Raw genomic sequence first — 16,123 nt, 5'->3', positions numbered from 1 at the left:
AATATATATATATTCTGCATTATCCAGAATGTCACATAAATGGAATTATGACATATATATATATATATATATATATATATATGAATGATATGTGCAAAAGATACAAGCAGAAACTTCACCAGGTTCACCAAACTTCTTCACCACAGATACAATAACAAATAAGCTCATTATTCAACATCATGAATCACTGGGAAATGCAAATTAAAAGCAGAATGAGACCACTACACAGCTATAAGAATAACTAAACCTAACAAAATGATCACCTGCTAACAAGGGTGCAATATGGCAGTTTCTTGTAAAATTAATACTTACCATATAACCTATCAATCCTACTCCCAGTTATTTATCAAAATAATAACATATGTCCATACAAATGCCTGTATGGGAATATTTATAATGGTTCTACTTGTTCATAATTACCAAATACTGGAAGCAATCCTAATGTCTATCAGCTGATGGTACATCCATTCAATAGAATAGTACACAACAATGAGAAGAAATGAGCTACTGTTACATACAACAACATGGTTAAATCTCAAAAGCAATATGCTAAGTATAAAAAGCTAGACAAAAAGTGCTATGTATGTCATAATTCCATTTATGTGACATTCTGGATAATGGAGAATCAGAAAACAGATCATTTCATTAGTTGCTATGGGTTGGAAGTGGGGAAGGGGCATTGACTACAATGAGGTACAAGAGAAACTTTCTGAGCTAATGGAATCATTCTACATACTTACTGTGGAAAGTACATGATATGGTTTGGCTGTGTCCCCACCCAAATATCATTTTGAATTGTAACTCCCATAATCCCCATGTGTCATGGGAGGGACCCCATGGTGGGTAACTTAATCATGGGGGTGGGTTTTCCTGGGTTGTTCCCATGATAGTGACTAATCTCACGAGATTTGATGGTTTTATAAAGGTGAGGTTGCCCTGCACAGGCTCTCTTGCCTGCCGCCACGTAAGACATCACTTTGCTCCTCCTCTACCTTCCACCATGATTGTGAGGCCTCCCCAGCCATGTGGAACTGAGAGTCAATTAAACCTCTTTCCTTTGTAATTACCCAGCGTCAGATATGTCTTTATTAGCAGAGTGATAATAGACTAATACAGTATTTTATATTTTCAAAACTCTTGGAACTGTACACCTAAAAGAGGTGAATTTTACCATATTCCCAGGTAAGACGGGGAAATGATTCGTCCAAGGCCTGGGGCTAATTCGAAGTTGGAAGCAAGGCAACACCTCAGGCCTTCTGCCCTTCAGGCTACCTGTCTGGCAGGGGAATCCCAAGAACAAAAATCCGAGGTCCCGTAACTTTCATGGGAGTGAGAAGTGGCTAGGGAAGGCTGAGGAGGGGAGGGGTCTGCAAAGTCTGGAGAACCCCTGGGACACAGGGCGAAGACGAGAAGAGGGGACGCCCCGGTCAGTCCCCATGACCCCCACACTTTGACACCACAATCTCTGCGAGGACCTCTGACCTTGGTGCACTCCGGGTCCCACGTTTATTCTACCGCCATTCCCCACCAAGACCCCGAGTCCAACTCACAGACGCCGCCGCCGCTGAGGAGCTCCATACCCAGCTTGAAGCCGCCCGCGCTCCCGCTGCGCCGCTGGAGCTGTTGCCGTCCGTTGCCACGGTAACCACGGAGCCGCACAACCTAGCAAGCCGCGCGATGATTGGAGGAGGCAAGCGTCCATAGCAACCGCCACCCCAGCTGCTAGTTGCAAAAGAATTTGGTTTCCAAGGATTCTTCCGACACCACCTCTCCCCAAAGCCACACTTCGCCGGGCCTAGTTCTTTAAAGATGCTTCGTGCATTATCTCATTGAACACCTGCCTTCTGCCTCCCAGTGTTGCTGTGGGAATCTCTTATCTCTACAGGAAATTTTAACCTGTGGTCCTTTGAGCTCTTCAGGAGGTCCACGAACCCCCTCAAGTTATAAGCAAAAGTTTGTGGCCATTTACCGAGTCAGATGGTCCATAGCTGTAGATTCGCAAAGGAGCTGGAACAAAAACTCAGGTTGCCCGATGCCCAAGACGGCGCAAGAGTATAAATCCCACATCCATTAACCCCATCTTCCTTCTCAGAGAAACCAGACAAATAGAGTGTGGTTCTTCCTAGACTTCATTTACATTTATTCAAATCATGACTTGAGACATCGCCCAAAGACTTTAACTCTTGACCTTCAGTCATTCATTCATTTAATAAAGTATCTATTGATCACGAATTTTGGGTCATATATTTGTCATAGGGACACTTTTCTAAGCATTGAAAGATAGCAATTGTCAAGGCAATTTCTTAGAGCTTTACTTCTGATGTGGGAGACAACAGACGCATAAACAAGATCATTTCAGATTGTGGTACTAAACGAAATGTCAGGATGTGATAGGAAGTGCCAAGGGTGATGAGCCCAGTAGACAGGTGGTTAGACAGGGCGTCTTTAAGGAGACAATTGCGTTTGAGCTGAGACGTGGGAAGATACCAGCTATAGAAGAGCAAGGGAGAGGGTGGGCAGCACAAGAAAAAGAAACAGAAAGTTACAGGCAGAAATGAGTTTGGAGCATTCGAGAAAATGAAAAGTCAATGTGACTGCCTCAAAGAGACACACTCAGATTGCCCTTCCCTGGCTCTTCACAATACTGTCTCCTTCTACTCCGTACTTCCTTGCTCCTCCATCCTCCATCACACCCTCTCATGTCACCTTATTTATTTCCATCAAAGCTCTTGTAACTTTTTGTCTGTGAGCTCCATGAGAACAGAGACTGTGTCTCCCTTACAGTATCCCCAGCACCTAAAATAGTGACTGGCCTGGCATGGACACTAAATAAATATTTGTTGATTGCATGAATCTACACATCACAATACTAGGAACTGTGGTTGACTGGGAGATACAATAGATAACAAGATGAAGACACTTCCGCCTTTGTGAAGCTTAAATGCTTGTGGAATAGTTTAATTACAAACTATGTGGGCCAACTAATTGCGAGCAGAATTGAATAATTTAGACTGTAAGTGCTATGGGGAGACATTGAAGGATTCCCTTGGTAATTTCTTCATTCTTTCAATTATTTTTCAGTTCAGTTTCACAAATACTGAATGCCTACTCTGTTGTAGGCCAAACTCTGTCTATGCCAAACACTGTTGTTTATAACAATGAACAAGACGGACACCAACTTTGCCTACAGAACTTACAGTCTACTGCTGTACTGTCCACTACAGTTGCCTCTAGTCATTCGTGGCCATTGATCACTGAATATGTGGCTGGTCCTAAATGGAATGTGGAGTAAGTGTAGACTCCAAATTTCAAAGACCTAGTGCAAAACAAGAATGTAGAATATCTCATTAGTATTTTTAAATTGACTTCATATTGAAATGATAATGCATCAGATATGTTAAATAAAATATATTATTAAAACTCATTTCACCTGTTTTTTTCTTTTTTAAAATCTGCCTGCTAGAAAGTGTTAAATCACAGAAGCACATCATATTATATTGTTAGTAGACTGTGCTGGTCTAGTGGGAGCTTAATGCTATTTGAATAAACAAGTGAACTCTTGTTACAGATGTTAAAGGAGACATTTTAGTAGAGGCATGATAAATAGCGAACTTCAAATAAAGAATTTAAAAATAAAACAAGTTAGGCAACTCTTAAATCTTCTGCACATTGAGTGTATAAAAGGGTCAGGAGAAGGCCGAGTGCAGTGACTCACGCCTGTAATCCCAACACTTTGGGAGGCTGAGGCGGGTGGATCACTTGGGGTCAGGAGTTCGAGACCAGCCTGGCCAACATGATGAAATCCCATTCTACTAAAAATACAAAAAATTAGCTGGTCATGGTGGGGGGTGCCTGTAATCCCAGCTCACTTGGGAGGATGAGGCAGGAGAATAGCTTGAACCCAGGAGGCAGAAGTTGCAGTGAGCCAAGATCGCGCCATTGCACTCCAGCCTGGGTGACAAGAGCAAAACACCATCTCAAAAAAACAAAAACAAAAACAACCAAGCGGGGGTGGGGGGTGGTCAGGAGTGGGGGATTGAAGAGGATTTCTAAAGAAGATCTTCATGAAGGATTTCTTCAAAAAGAGCTGAGCTGTGAGTCCCACCTTCAAATCTCCAGTCAAAAGAAAAGGGCTTTGAGGAAGCCACTGGATGTTTAATATGTGGCACCTGCAGTTCAGAGGGCACAGTGGGCTTGTGTCTGAATCCCACCTGGAAATTCTAAAGGGCAAGAGATATGCTTACTAGTCAGCAGACCGCAGAGCAAAGGAAGAACTGTTTGGTTAGGAACAACCCTCCTTCTTCCCCTAGGATTTATAGATAAAAGATGTGTGAGTGCTTTCTATGAAGGAGATGAAGTTCACTCAAGAGAGTGTACAGGGTCATTTTAGACCCTTTCCATCTTGTTAGATAAAGAGGTCTCAGAAAAGGGAAACTGAGTGCTATGGTTTGAAAGTGTCTCCTCCAAATTCAGGTGTTGAAATTCAATGGCCAATGTGATAACTATTAACAGGTGAGGCCTTAAAGAGGTGATTAGGTCATGAGGGCTCCTCTTGCATGAATGGGATTCATGACCTTATAAAAGGGCTTGACGGAGGGAGTTCACACCTCTGACTCTTCTGCTTTCTGCCATGTATAGACACAGTGTTCCTCCCCTCTAGAGGATGCAGCATTCAAGGTGCCATCTTGGAAGCAGAGACTACCCACTCACCAAACAAAAAAACCATTGTTGCCTTGATCTTGGACTTCCCAGCCTCCAGAACCATGAAAAATAAATTTATGTTCTTTATAAATCACCCAGTTTTAAGTACAAAAGTTACACCAGCACAAACTGACTAACATACTGAGGGTATTGCTAGTTACCCAGGGGTCAAGAAAAACCAAAGAACCAGCCAAAAGAAAGATGCCCCAGTAAGAGAACTGCAGGATACGGATTTCCAGCAATGAGGGTAAGTTATCTTGAAAGACTCTTGAAAGTGCTCCACCAGAGGATGTATCAGCTTAATCACAGCAGTATCCAACAAGTAAAAACTTTCTTATTGTCCTTTCCTCTCCTCCACCTATACCCCAATGCCAGAGAGGCCAGGAAACAGTTCTCCAGCTGAGGGTACAGGTGTAGAGATGTCAATGAACCCACAAAAAGGCAACAGAAAGGAGAGAAGAAGGTGGCTGTGCTTCCATTTTCCAACTGTAGGTCTCTTGTCCGCAGCAGGCCTAAAATAAAAGAGGAGAGAAGCTGCAACTTTTAACAGTTTTGATTATCACCTTAGACAGAACATTTGAGCAATTGTATTGAGGCTGTGTTTTAACACCTACAAAGGTCCATAAAAGTCTCAGCACCTAACTGAGTTTACCCATGGGCAGGGAAATAATTGGCCACACAGAGGAAATTTAAAGAGCGACTAGAAGACAAATATTAAGTTGCTTTATGACTGCTACCCACAAGTCATGCTTGTTTGGTTCAAGGGCTTCCTAAAAATATGAAAGAGGCTGTAAATAAAGACAGAAACACGTATTCATCTTGAAGTATACAGAACAGTAGAAGATGTATAAAGTGAAATATTAAAGTGCATATTATTTCAGGGAAGAATATGGATTATATAAAGTCATATAGCACCTGCACCTCAGACCTAAGACCAGTGTTTAATCTCCCATTACCAGGGGTTTAGGGGTGCTGAGGCTGCAGAGACCCGCGGCCAGCAGCTATGGGGCTGCTCCTCTGAGGCTGTTCACAGCAACTTCCCAATGATGGAAGGCTGGTATGTTCTTAGTGTCAGATAGACAGGCAGACAGGCATGCAGCCTTCCCAGGAAAAGCCACACAAAAACAAAAAAAGCCACTCAGCTAGAAATGGATAGCCCACTGAAGGTTAATTATACTATTACAGAGTAAATCAGATTTGAAAATCTTTTTTTGTTGTTGTTAACTTACATTTCCCCTAAATTAAAGAGGCTAACTGAAAGGATGAAGACTTCTCCATTCTTAATGAGAGATGCCTGACTCCTAAGGAACAACATACTTGGACTGAGCTGGAGAGATGAGGCCAATGCCTTGTTTTTTCTAAGGTATGAGCAGATAATTGAGTCAATGAGCAGTGAAAACTGAGCTTCTTTAGACTTCAGAATGGTAAAAGAAGCTGGTTACGCTGAGGGCCCCAAGCCTCTGACTTACTCAGGCAGAGGAGGGTCCTGGGCAAGAACATGGGTAGCAGATACCAAGAAATCATAGACTCATCATTGTGAAACACCTTACAGATCAATGTTTATAAAACTCTTAGAACACAGTAGTTGCTCAATACATGTGCAATAATTTTTCTATTAGGAAATGGCTCAAATTCTGCCACTTACTAAGCCTATGTAGAGTTTGCTACTTAACCTCCCTGTGCTGCAGTTCCCACTTCTGTAAAACAGGGGCAACTACCATATAAGGTTCTTGAAGATTAAATAAGGTGATAACGGCTGGGCATGGTGGCTCACACCTGTAATCCTAGCACTTTGGGAGGCTGAGGTGGGCAGATGGCTTGAGCTCAGGGATTCAAGACCAGCCTGGGCAACATGGCAAAACTCCATCTCTACAAAAAATACAAAGATAAGCTGGGTGTGGTGGTGCATACCTATAGTTCCAGCTACTTGGGAGGCTTAGGTGGGAGGACTGCTTGAGCCCAGGAGGTAGAAGTTTCAGTGAGCCAAGATCACACCACTGCACTCCAGCCTGGGCAACAGAGCCAGACCCTGCCTCAATCAATCAATCAATCAATCAATAAGATAACACAAACCAAAGGCTTAACAAATGAAAGCTGTCATTATTATTAATAATCATTATTCTTCAGTCCAGTCTTCTATCTCTTTGACATCACCCCAAATAGTCACTCAGTCTCTGTTAAAACTTCTGCTCTTAATTCTTTCATTTATTAAGCAAGCATTGACAGAGAACCTGCTAAGCACTAGACCCTGTGTTAGGTACTGAGAATACCAAGATGAACAAGACACAATCCCTGACCTCAAGGGCCTCATGGTCTTTTTTTAGGATGCTTACTTCTTACACTTTCTCTAATCTAAGATCAGGCACCTGGCTGCTTCATTTTTGAACTGCTAAAATTTTTGGAAACTTCTTCCTAAATTAACCCAGAATGTGACTCCCAATAAAACATCTAATTATTCTTATATATGATGGTCCTTCAAGTTCAAAAACCATCCATCACGGCCCTTTGTTTTTTGGGGTAAACTTCCCAAGCATCTTCAGCAGCTTCTCATGTAATATGATTTCTGGCAATATTATTTCTAGAAACAAACAACTTCTGTTTTGTGTAAAACAAAAAAAAATTTTTTTTACTCATCCTTATTTTGTGAGTAGCTACTATCAGAATTTTCTGTTGATGTTTGTGTGGCATTAATTACAGTCTTAAGAAGATTGAAGGTTCACCAACTTCCCTACTCGTCCAGCTGTTCTATTTTGTCTTAGTCAAATTGTTATAAATTACAGAAACCCACTCAAACCAGCAAATGGAAAAATTTGCTAAAATTTCAAGTAAACTGTGGAACCTGAAAATGGCAGGGCTTCCTGAGAGACTGATACTAAGAACTGGAAAGTTAAACATAACCAAAGTAGAGCTTGTCTCTTGGTCTCTCTTTGCACTCAAATGTCTCTTTATTCTTGCTTCTCTCTCTACATCACTTTTCTCCTTCACCTTAGTACTGTGTTTCTCTGCTTCTCTTCCTAAAACTTGCAAAATAGTCATCCCAGTCCCCCACTTATCTGTCTTCTCACATGCATCTCTAAGTACGGTGGATTGAACAGTGGCCCCAAGAAAGATGTCTACAGCCTGATACCAAGACTGAATGTTACTTTATTCAGAAAATGGGTCTTTGCAGATGTAATTAGGCTAAGGATCTTGAGATGAGATCATTCTGAATTACTTACTTGGTGGGCCCTCAATCCAGTGACCTTGTAAGAGACCGAATAAGAGAAGACAAACACATAATAAGGAAGAAGCAATGTGATCTCATAGTCAGAGATTGGAGAAGTGCAGCCACAGGAGCCAAGGAACACCAACAGCCACAAGCTGGAAGAGGCAAGGAAGTGATGCAGGGCAGGCAAGCCCAAAATTGGGGCTCAGCCCAGGAGGATTCTTGGCTTCACCCAGGAAAGAATTAAAGGATGAGGAGGTGGTGTTAGACAGCAACTTTCACTGAAGTAGCAGTGTTCAGCAAAGGTACTGCTCCTTGCAGAGCAGGACTACCCCACAGGCAGTGTGGCCAGAGTAGCAGCTCCAGGGCAGTTCTGCAATCATAGTTATACTCACTTTAAATTATATGAAAATTAAGGGGCAGGTTATGCAAAAATTTTAGAGAAAGGGTGGTAACTTCAGATCATTGGTTTGTTGCCATGGAAAGGGGCAGTAACTTACAGGTGTTGCCATGGCAAGGGTAAACTGACATGGCGCACTGATGGGCATGTCTTATGGAAAGGTGCTTCTGTGTCCCTGTTTTAGCTAGCCTTCCATTTATTCTGGTATCCAAGTGCCACCCCCAGAGTGGAGTCCTGCCTCCAGAGTTGAGTCTGGCCTCCTATCTTAAAAGGGCTTTCCCCTAGAACTTCCGGAGGGAGCGCAGCCATGCTGACACCTTGAGTATGGACTTCTGGCCTCCAGAACTATCAGAGAATAAACTTCTGTTGTTTGAACCACCCAGTTTGTGGTCATTTCCTGAAGCAACCACAGAAAACAAACAAATCTTAACTGCAGATTCTTAGGAGAGAATCTGATTGGTTTAGGCTGACTCAAATGCAACAGATCCCTTGGTCCAATTATCTTCTGCCAGAGAGATGAGTTGCATGAGATTAATATGGCTGCCAGGGCCCATTCTTGTGTGGAGGATGGGTGTTGTTCTCAAGAAAGTGGAGGTGGAGCTAAGAGCTGCCTACTACATTGGAGCTGACCAGTCACCCAGGTTCAAACTCCATTTCCCAAACTTCTTTCCTCCATCTCCACTTCCTGTGCATTCAGCATTTTTGGACCAGTTCTCCCTGCCTCCAACTTTTCACTTGTAAGTATTTTTCAAAATTTCCCTTCTTTTTAACTCCTCTGCCACTGCTCTACCTCACACCAGCATTGTACCTTGCCTTGCTCCCCTGCCAGTTTTCAAACTGCACTGGGCACCTCAGGGTGTACAGTGAACTCAAAGGAGTGGCTCAGGACGTTTTTGATTTTCAAAGGAATCACAGCAACATTTGTCAGACACCATACAAACGACTAACTTGAGGTAGTTCATTGTTTCAAAATTAGGTTATTATATTTCTTCCAGTGACATCAAATGTCTTCAAAGCTGGGTTTCCAGCCATGGCTGCGATGAAAGGCAAGTACCTCTAAAAAATCAGTGTGGAACAAGAAATGAGAGTGATGGTGTCTGATCAAATTCCAAGGCATGAGAAAGTGTGCAGTGTCCAACAGGCACTAAATTGTTTGTATATAAATTCTTACTAAGCTATTTCGACCTGACTACTTCATAAATGGAACTGTTAGTTCTTTCTTTTGGCTCAGAGATGCTGTGAAACAATTACTAAGACACTAAAAATATTACTCACCTTTTCTTCCTTATTTTATTGAGAGTAGGAGATGAAACTGACTCTCATTTTAAGGGTAAGCCACGTATAACCCATCATTAATGCCGCCTGAGAAAGAAGATTAGCTGGACTCTTCTGAAGAGAATGACTTTCTGAGATCATTTGCTGTGTCACTTAGAAAACACAATTTTTCTTTGCTTCCTCTTGTGGGAATGTCTAATATGTTCAAGTCAATACAAAAAGCACGTATGGAGCATTTACTGGGTAGCTTAGAATAAAAAACATGAGACTCAGGGGAAACAGAAGTTGGAGACTCAGTTCTACTGTCTATTAACCTTATGCCCAGAGGCTAGCTACTTCACCTCTCTGAACTTCAGTTTTTGCAGCTATTAAAGGGTATGTTTAATCATTAAAAGATGTTATTGATGAATCTACTATATGCTCAGGACTAGACAGGGTACTCAACCTTTTTTTTTTTAATTTTCCTAAGGAGCCTTTTAAAATATTTTTGTCCTCATTATGTCCCAAATGTTAATACCGTGTATATACTATATACCTATTTGCGTGCTGCATTTGTGCTTTATACATAAAAGAGTAATATATACACCTATCATGGAGCCATAATAATTAATTTTTTTTGAGATAGGGTCTCACTCTGTTGCCCAGGCTAGAGTGCAGTGGCATGATCTCAGCTCACTGCAACCTCTGCCTCCCGGGTTCAAGCGATTCTCTAGCTTCAGCTTCCCGAGTAGCTGGGACCACAGAAGCATGCTACCACCTTTGGCTAATTTTTACATTTTTTGTAGAGACGGAGTTTTGCAGTGTTGCCCAGGCTGGCCTCGAACTCCTGAGCTCAAAGTGATCCACCTGCTTTGGCCTTTCAAAGTGCTGGGATTACACGCGTGAGCCACTGCATCCAGCCAAAAATTTTTAAAACTTTTTTTTTTTAAAAAAGAGGAAGATGTTTTTGGCCCCTCAAGAACCAAATTTTGTCCCTTTAAGTGTGCTATTGCCCCTGCTGATAATGCACATCCTGAGGAGACAAAGGAGGCAAAATTGCTGCCCTTACAAAGCTTATATTCTAAGGTGAGAAGTTGGATAATAATAAGTCAGATATCAGAGAGTGGAAAATGCAGTGAAATAGTAAAATAAGGTGCTATGATGCAGAGTGACTAGGAGGTGGAAGCTCAAGGTCTCTCTGAAGTAACCCCAGTGGTAAGGTCTGAATGAGGAGTCAAGGGTCAGCATGGGGGAGTCTCACAGACCAGGAGTCCCCAGCATGGAGCCTCCTTACTGAGCAGGAGCTTGAGGAGCGAGGACAGGAAGGCAGAGGCCAGCGAGCCCAAGGTGACGCAACCCCCTATGGGGCGTTTTGAAGACTTTGTAAACCACAGACTGCTAAATGAATGGGAGGGGTTATTAGGTACAAGACACTTCTTTTAGGCAAGTAGGAGGAGAAAATGACTAAGTTCTGGCCCCAGAGGTCAAAAAGAGTAGTCATTAGAAAACAGCTAAAGAGGTTGAATTCTGGGAGTAGGTGAACACAACCAAAGACATCAGATATCTAGATATCTAGACAGACCTAGAAGAGAGAAATGTTGGAAGTAAAGAAATGATATCTAACATTTCTGAAGTGCTTTCTAGATGATGTGTCTGTGCTAAGAGCTTTATGCTCATGAATCCTCACATCCTCATAGGGTTATTCTCTTCGTTTCACCAATGAAGAACTAAGGCTCAGAAAGCATACATGACTTGCCTCAAATCACCCAGGTTTTAAGAGGCAGGACTTAGGTCTGTCTGACTCACATCTAATGTCTTAATCAAGATAACACAACCTCTAGTTTCTCCCAACACCATCTGTTCTTTGTAGCACTCTATCCTTCCACACCCGCCCCTCTGCTATCAATGATTTATATTCATTCAATCTGTAGAACTGGACTTATCTTGCTAGAACATCCGACTCAAGTTCAACAAGGAAAAGACTAATTATAATACTCACACAAGGGCCTAGGAAGAGAAGCTATGGGTACCATGTTTAATTACCCACTCTCTTGCTTACAGAGGGAAAATATATCTTACTTTATGTCCGATTAGTCAATATAGACTATGTCTGGTTGGAAGAAAGTTTAAAAGCAGATTTTATTCTGTTTTGAACTTCCTAAAAATGCAAATCCAAGGACTGCCAACAAGACTATACCGTCAGTGATTAACTGTCAACAAGAAAACCAGAGAGAAACACCTGTCAAAAGGAGACACCAGACTCTTGTTGTGTCTGATGTGGCCCTGGGACAAAATGTAAAGAGCAGTAGACATGAACACCCAGGATCCTGGATTGATTCATGCTGTGACCGTGCCATAGGGTTCTGGAACTGGAAGCACCTGGCTGAGAAGAGCTAAGGTGAAAAGAGAGTGGAGCCAGAAGCTAGGCTGTCAAAAATTCTTCCAATCAAGGATCAGGTGTGTACAAATGTAGCAAGAGGATTTGATCTTTCCAATACCCAGGCAAAGGCAAAGTTGTTTTCTGTTAGGAAAATACTTGATACTGTAATGCATACAATTAGAGTTGCACTATCCTTTTATCCCCCCAGAACTGTATAAGCTTCAAACCCTCCAAAATCTGAATTAGCCTCTGGATGGAACTTATAATCAAGGGGAGGGGAGGCACACAGACATGCAAATATTAATAGACAACACATCGCAGAATGAATAACATTGTGATAACTCACAAAAACATTCAATAGGCCAGGCGCAGTGGCTCTTATCTAAAATCCCAGCACTTTGGAATGCCGAGGCAGGTGGATTGCTTGAGGCCAGGAGTTCAAGACCAGCCTGGCAACATGGCAAAACCCCGTCTCTATAAAAAATACAAAAATTAACCAGGTGTAATGGTGCATGCCTGTAATCCCAGCTACTTGGGAAGCTGAGGCACGAGAATTACTTGAATCTGGGAGGCAAAGGTTGCAGTGAGCCAAGATTGCATCACTGCATTCCAGCCTGGGCGACAGAGCAAGACCCTGTCTCAAAAAAATAAAAAATAAAAATCAATAAACACAAGAGTGGTTAAGAAGGGAAAGACCATGGTTGGCTGGAGTTATCAGGAAGGTTTCATGGGAGGTTGAACTCAGAGTGGCCATTGAGGTGGCCACCAGTAAAATTGTGATTCACTTACTAAAATTGTTCTCTGACTGATTCATCAAATATTATATTCAATTTTTGTTCGAGAACAGATTGTGCCAACTACTGTAGGGCCACTGAAAGCCCTCAGCCCCCTCCATTTATTTATTTGACATCTTTAGTGCTATTCAGCAAGCACTTTCTCCATAGCAGGCACTGAGGATATGATGGTGAACAAGTTAGAGCTCACCAGCGCAGAGGAAAGAAGGGGTGGGGCTTCCAGATTTGCAGGGGGAGTGTGACATGTCTGTAAGCAGCTCATCAGGGCTCACCCATGGTGAAGATGACAATTTCAGATAAAATTTAATCTTAGAGACGAGAACAAAAGTCTAGAAAGCAAAAACAAACAAACAAACAAAGTCAAGCACTAAACAAAGAGGAAATTCATGATGGGCTACCTCTTTGAGTCTGGAGGGAAGTGGTTGAGACACATCTGCTTCTCTTTTCTTTTTCTGGAAAACTGAGGAAGGATGTGCAAAATGCCCAGACAAGATGACCTAGACGAGAAGAAGGAAATGTTTGAGCCCATATTAGAATTTTCCTCTGATAATTACAGTATCCCCATTACAGAAATGGAGAGGAAGATGCGAGAACTCGTTCCTTCATTCATGTAAGCACATATCCCCGGACACTGGGCATTCAAGGCCATATCAGCTATGTCACATACCCGTGTGGGCACAGAGAGGAAAATCTTCAGTTCTGTATTATCCAGCTAAACTAGATGTGAAGGGGGATAGTCTCTGTAATAGCACCTTGGCCACACTTCCTGAGAAATTCATCCTTATTTCCATCCCATTTATAGTTGTCATCATAAAGTAGGTCATCCTTACTTTGGGAAGTAATGCAGGGCAAGTGAGGTTAGTTCCAGTTTAAAGGTGGAGAAACAGGATGAAGGACTTGATCAAATCCGAGCATTATTTAGTAGGGGAACTCAGAATGGAATTTGCAGTCCACAGGTCCAAAGGCCAGCCTCCTCCACATTTTCTTATCTTTAAATAACACTTCACGCCCAGGAAAGCCTGGAGGCCACAGGAGGCCTCTAACAGCCTGATTAATGGAGCTGCTTATAACTTATTAAACACAGCCCTGTCTCACATGAGGCTGAGCACCAGGCCTGTCTTTTAAGTGAAACCCAATGGGAGTCCCAAGACTCATGGTCTTCCCTCATTAACAGAAAAAATAAATAGTTAAGAAAAGTCACTAGGGAGAGGGTCATCAAGAACTGAGATGAAAAGATGAGCAAAGCACTCTAGAGAAAGATTCATTTACTGAGCCACTCTCCACAACTGAGTTAAAGGGACCAGCCCAGCACTGATGGGCAAAAGCAACAGCAAGAATGGGAGTGTTAACTTCTGGGAGAATGCACTCACTCCTGCACAAACAGGCACCCTGTGGGCCCTGGTCTCTCTTTGGCCTAGAGAAAAAGGAAGAAGAATCACAATACATAATTTCCTTTCTGTGGTGCTTTATGGTTTATGAAAGTACATTTTGAAAAGTTTAAGGTTTCTGTAGGCACCTCAAGGGGAAATCCTGGGTTATCAGAGGAATCTTTCATTCATTCATTTATTCATCCAGTCAGTGTTATTTGAATATTTCTGGGTCCAGATGCTGTAAAAGGCACTGAGAATACAAAGATTAATAAGAGATAGGCCTTGCCCCAAAAGCCATGATGTAATGGAAGGAGTCCTAGACCTTCAAGTCCTACTCTGCTAGTTACTATCCAAGTCATTTCAGGCACGTCACTTGTCCCCTCTGAATATTAGTTCTGACGTCTATAAAGTAAGTCTAGTCATACCTGCCTTTCCCATTCCAAAGTGTTTGTAAGTTCGAGGGAGGTCATGGACATGAAAGCATTTTGTAAACTACAAAGTTCCCACCTGGCAATCTTGCCCTGTGCTGACTGAGGGATGCATGGCTGTCTGCAGATTCATTATCCAGATGTGGTGACAATCGTGTGGGGGCCAGAAATTGGCAGAGTCAATGATCTTTCATAAATTAACTGGGATGGATATTAGGAGGAAACAAGAAAGTCACACTTAAAAGTACCCCATTACCCTTATCCTCCCATTAGACCAAGCCTGAGGCTTTGGTGAGTCGTCAGGCCTCTGGGCTCATTAGAAAAGCAGATGGATGTATCAGAGGGGTTAATGGCAGCCAGTGATGACCCTGATCTGATTTAGTCCTAGCTCTTGACCCTCCAGAGATGATGATGACTTTGAAAACTGAAGGACTGACTTTTGGTGGGGAATGAACAAGGCAAAATCTAAAATGATGTTACAATTAAAAAAAAAAAAAGAAAAATAACTCCCCTATATAGGAATAGAACAAAAACAGGAGAAGCAAAAATTAAAACAGAATAATAGCAATGTTGCAGACTGTTTTTTAAATATTGCCTACCTGCACTAAGAAAGTTAGTCATGCCGTGGATAAAACACCAAAAAAAAAAAAAAAAAAAAAAAAAGCATTTCAAAATATTCTTAGTGGTTCTATTAAGGAGTCTAGTGGAAGAACATAGTGGAAGTCTAAAGTCTAAATTGGAAGTCTAGTGGAAGAACATAGTGGCTGACGTGTGTGTATGTGTGTGTGTGTGTACGTGTGTGTGTGTGTGTGTGCACGACGCACACGCCCATGCTCATGCATATCTCTTGAGAGCCAAGGTGAAGATGAGGACACAAACCTAAATCCACATAAAGTGGAATACATGCCATGTTTTCCTGTGTGTTCTTCCCCTTTCTGACCAACTTTGTCTATCAATGTCTGCACCCTGCCACAAAACCCTTAATAAACAGTCTTAACTTACGCTACTGGCAACTCTAACTGCCAGAGTTATCAAGAGCCATGGAAAACTGAAACCTTCTCTACCATGAATAAATGGGACTCCCAAAGAGGGTGACAATACCAGTGGTTTGGTTACAGCTGCTGCTTGTATCAGATGATCCATGGATGTTTTCCCATCCCAGAATAACAGTTTTTGTTCCTCTCTCAGAAAAGAGTTTGGTTATTAGCTCAGGAAATGAAAGAGTTTCCAAATCAGTGGTGACTATTTCTGCACAGTCTCTGCCTTTTCCCACAGCACAGCTTCATTGAGCTGGTAACAGCTCAGTCTTCATAAATATGCAAAGACAGCATTCATCTTCCTGATGAATTAATCCAGTAACTGATCCAAGCTCTTGCCTATGAGTGCTCTTGGACCCAGGGCTCCTATTCTCTCCACTCTGGTTTCCCCATCTGGGTCAGCCCTTCTCTTCATCTATTGTTGGGCAGCGTATAACAAAAGGGGTCCCCAGTCTAGACTGTTCCCACATTCTCCAGCAGGCTGCCTATAAGAATTTCACAAATGCCTCATGCACTTTTAAATTTTAATAACGAAGATTGTGGACTTACGTGAA

The 16,123-nt window shown here is 42.2% G+C and overlaps 1 protein-coding gene across 3 annotated transcripts in view; it reads right to left on the bottom strand.

Annotated features, from left to right (window-relative positions):
• The window catches only part of HYDIN (HYDIN axonemal central pair apparatus protein), a 480,054-nt gene that overhangs the window by 421,253 nt on the left and 42,678 nt on the right, over positions 1 to 16,123 (bottom strand). For 2 of the 3 annotated variants that reach the window (XM_073015549.1, XM_007993708.3), the window contains exons 2-3: positions 13,133 to 13,231; positions 1,551 to 5,213 (exon numbers count right to left, since the gene is read on the bottom strand). The gene's annotated coding sequence lies outside the window, so the exon portion shown is untranslated. The remainder of the gene's footprint in view (positions 1 to 1,550; positions 5,214 to 13,132; positions 13,232 to 16,123) is intronic. The other variant, XM_073015550.1, reaches the window with a different exon arrangement.

The sequence above is a fragment of the Chlorocebus sabaeus genome, chromosome 5, assembly GCF_047675955.1.
Source record: "Chlorocebus sabaeus isolate Y175 chromosome 5, mChlSab1.0.hap1, whole genome shotgun sequence".
NCBI classification, from domain to species: Eukaryota; Metazoa; Chordata; class Mammalia; order Primates; family Cercopithecidae; genus Chlorocebus; species Chlorocebus sabaeus.
Note: the sequence above shows the minus strand (reverse complement) of the source record. Positions and strands in the feature narration are given on the sequence as shown.